Raw genomic sequence first — 3,955 nt, forward strand, 5'->3', positions numbered from 1 at the left:
CGTATCTCGAACCACGTCACAGTCAATGCACCCGTGGTTATCGACACATTTCGACTCCGTTGAAATTTGGATTTGGACCACATGAATGCGCACCCGTATTTAAGAAAATAATTTATTAAAGACGCGCCTAAAGCAACTAGCGTATTGTTGTTTTGGGAGGAGGCCGTGAAAATTCATTAGACGGCCAACTCCAAAGTCTATCCGGTTATTGAGTCCTTTTATTGAGGGCCCCGCAATTTATGATTTACTGTGGCAAGGCACGCCTCCTTTATTTTAAGGATATCCTAAAGTGACTACATTTCTATTTAAATTAGTCTCTAAAAATAAAATAAAAATCCTAATTAATTACGAGCTTAAAAAAGTAAGAAAACGTAACATACTACATGCCAGATTAAGAAAAATATTAATGGAAAGGAATTTTTTAAAAAAAAAATCGAAATTGTAAATAAAATACGAAATTCGCCAACTAATATTCAAAAGAAATCAATTATAGCTAGATTAAAAGCTCGCATTGTTAAAAAAAACTATTGGAATGAATTATTCACAACCATTTGAAACTAGATTTAACCATAATTACTAAAGCTTATTAGAAAGTTTATTAAACTTAAACGTTGACTCATCTTGCTCAAGCTCACATCTAATGGATTAATGTTCTTAGCCTTGCTACGTTGACTCACACATTAAAAGCATCAAGCCTGCTAATTCTACGAAATTATTGGCCTAATATTTGCGGATCTTAGTTCCTAACAAGATTCAAAGATTAAAAAAAACTCAATTTGCTTCTATTCCAATATTTGTAAATTCAAATCTAGATTTTTACTAACCCTTTCCCACAAAATTAAATCAATTTCCCATATTGGCTATTTACCAATTTGATTTGAATGTGATCTCAAACTAAAAAATTAACAAAAGCCGAAACTAATACTTATGGTGTTCATACTGACACCTATCCAATAGTTCCGCAATTTAACTCTTCACATTATACATAATTCTATCATTCATATAACATGAAACACATAATGAATATCTAACTAAAATACGAATATTCTATAATTAGAAGCCTAAATCTTCTGGCCATTTCATTTCAGCTTCAATGCATATGTCAAAATGATTCAGAGTAGTGTACCTGGTATTTGAATACAAGGAAAGGAAGAATAGGATCAGCAAAGTAGTATGTAACACAGCAACAGCAACAAATAACCAGCAATATCCAACAAATGGAACACCCAGTGACAGATTTGAAAACCGAACAAAATCCAGCAATAACCAGTGAAGTAGTAGCAAATAATCAATTAAACTCGAGAAACAAACCACATGAAAATCCAGAAACACCAATAATAATCAACGGGCAATAACAAAGTGAACTCTTTTTTTTTATTGAAAGACCAGTTAATGTTTAACCCTTAATTCTCTCTCAATGTTCAGAAAATTCTTTCTTTTAAACTCTCTTCAAATTCGAATCCCTAAAAATCTTTTAATATTTTTCGAATTTTTTTCTCTCTATTTTTAGTTCATTCCCTTTTTTTTTTAATTTTGTCCAAATCTGTTCTATTTATGTCTCAAAACAGACCCATTAATCAATTAATCAAATAATAAAACCATCCACTTTCTCTTACCAAACCCACTACTACATAAAAAATGCAATTATCATTTTTTTTAGTCAACTTTTCTTGAGCCCCACAATCCTACTATGTCTTGTTCCCCACGATTGATTAAACAAATGTATTATTCCCCACCATTATGTCTTGTCCCCCATTATTGTTTAAACAAATGCATTATTCCCCACCATTATGTCTTGTCCCCCACTACATATTATTTTATATATTATTTTAATATTATTAGTTTAGTGGACAGAGCACTCAAAATAAATAATTGTTCAGATTTTCAATTCCAAAAATATCCCTCTGAAATTACTGAAATTACCATTCTACCCCTGAAAATACTGCAATTTACCATTCTATCCCATCAGGTATAACCAATTCAACTAATCAATTCTAACCAAAATACAGCAGCTATAACCAATTCTTAATCAAATTCAATCAACAAATTCAAACTAAATGATGAACAACAAAGAAACAACTAGAATTATTTTGACTGAACAATATTTTTAAACAACAAACCTACTTTCAGATTCAACAGCACTAACAAACAAGCATGTTCAAATTACTGAGTTTAAATTCAAATTAAGCTTAAACGGAACAAATAAACAGATTCAAATCACTAAATTAAATAACCAATTGAACCTCAAACTTAAATCTAACAATATTACAGTCAAGACGAAAGATTCAAGTTATCAAACTAACATATTTCTATCTTAAAACTAAATCCTTTTAAATTAATAAAAACAAACTGAAGAAATAATTAATTGAACTTCAACTTAAATCTAACAACATTATAATTAAACTAACAATTTCTACATAAAAATAAACAGGAAAAAATGAAACAAACTGAAGAAAATAAAAAAATGATAAACACAAAATTAATATCAAACATATACTGATTTCAGATTCGAAAATATCAAACAAATTACGGACAGAAACGAAACTTAAACCAACTAACCGGATCGGGACGACGATGAACTCGAACGAAAACAAATCTGCCCGGAAACAATTATCGCACCAAAATAACTCGACGCCGAAGACGACCACGAACGGACGATCGAAGAAGATGGTCGTTTGGTGTCGTTTGAAAATGAAGCAGTGGCAGCCCGTCGAAGCTGGACGAAGCAGAAGGCAGCAACAACGACGGGGGAAACAGCAGTTGTTGTTGCTGCGTCGCCAAGCTGGAGGTCGACTGGGCGGTTATGGAGGCGGTGAAGCAGCAGCAGCTGCTACTGCTAAACATGGAGCTTGACGAGGCAGCTGGGAGGTGAAGCAGAAGACGCAACAACGCAGCAGCCATGCTGCTCGTTAATGGCGAACGCTGGAGGGGTCGTCTGTGTGAATGGGGGACGGGCGCTGGCAGCTTGGGGCGTTAATTTTTTTGGTCCAGGGTTTTCCTTTGAATGAGGAAGATGAAGTGCTAAAAGTTTTCTTTTCCTCCATCCAAAAATGGTTGTCCCTTCTTGGAGAAGATGGGTCCTGCGACTGAGTTTTGTTTAGGGTGGTGGTTTTCCGGCGGAGAAGAAGATGAAGCAGCGGCAGCAGCTGGTCGTGAGGAGGAGGCTGGTGGACTGGAGGGTGGTCGACGACGAGGAAGCAGCCATGGCTGCTAGGGCTTGGAGGGGTTTGGTTTTGGAGAAGAAGAAGAGGGAGGGGGGCGGGTAGGTTCTTTAGGTTTTTGGGTTTGTTTTTTGTGAAATGAAAGATAGGGAGATAGGGGTGTTGGGTCTTTTGGGTTATGGACTGGGTCGACCCGATTTGAAATGGACCGGGTCGTAGGGGAAGGTTGGGTATCTTTGGGCCTGTGATTTAAAATTGAAGAAAAGGCCCAATCCGATCTCTTCTATTTTTGTTCTTTTCTATTTATTCAATTTCCTAAATAATAAAGCTAAAATGCTAAGATTAAATTACAAAAACCCAAAATTATCTAAAAATACTAATTAACAATTAATAACAATTATCGCACATTTAAATAGCAATTAACGATAAAATCACATAATTTGGACGTTAAATGCTAAAAATGCACCGTGCATTATTTTTTATGATTTTTTTCATTTTGTAAAACAAATTCAGTTAAATATTAAATGCAAACGCGACATATTTTTATATTTTTATTAATTTAAACAAATAAACATGCACAGACAAAAATACAAATAATTATCCAAAAAGGCCATAAAATTCAAAAATTGCACACAAAAGAAAATTATTTTATTTTGAATTTTTTGGGAGTAATTCTCATATAGGGCAAAAATCACGTGCTTACAGCGTTTCTCCTTTGCTAGGGTCGAAATCCCCTCGAAAAGTGTGTTTAAGGACTATTTATATATGTAGAAAAAGTCCTAGACGATTTTAAC

The 3,955-nt window shown here is 34.2% G+C and overlaps 1 long non-coding RNA gene across 1 annotated transcript; it reads right to left on the reverse strand.

Moving 5' to 3' along the window:
- Positions 1-902: 902 nt before the first annotated feature.
- LOC142166581 (uncharacterized) lies at positions 903-3,315 on the reverse strand. The gene is made up of 2 exons (XR_012696991.1): positions 2,560-3,315; positions 903-1,126 (listed from the first exon to the last, which is right to left on the reverse strand). It is a non-coding gene; the product is annotated as an uncharacterized LOC142166581 (long non-coding RNA).
- Between the last annotated feature and the right edge of the window lie 640 nt (positions 3,316-3,955).

Source organism: Nicotiana tabacum, chromosome 11, assembly GCF_000715075.1.
Source record: "Nicotiana tabacum cultivar K326 chromosome 11, ASM71507v2, whole genome shotgun sequence".
NCBI classification, from domain to species: Eukaryota; Viridiplantae; Streptophyta; class Magnoliopsida; order Solanales; family Solanaceae; genus Nicotiana; species Nicotiana tabacum.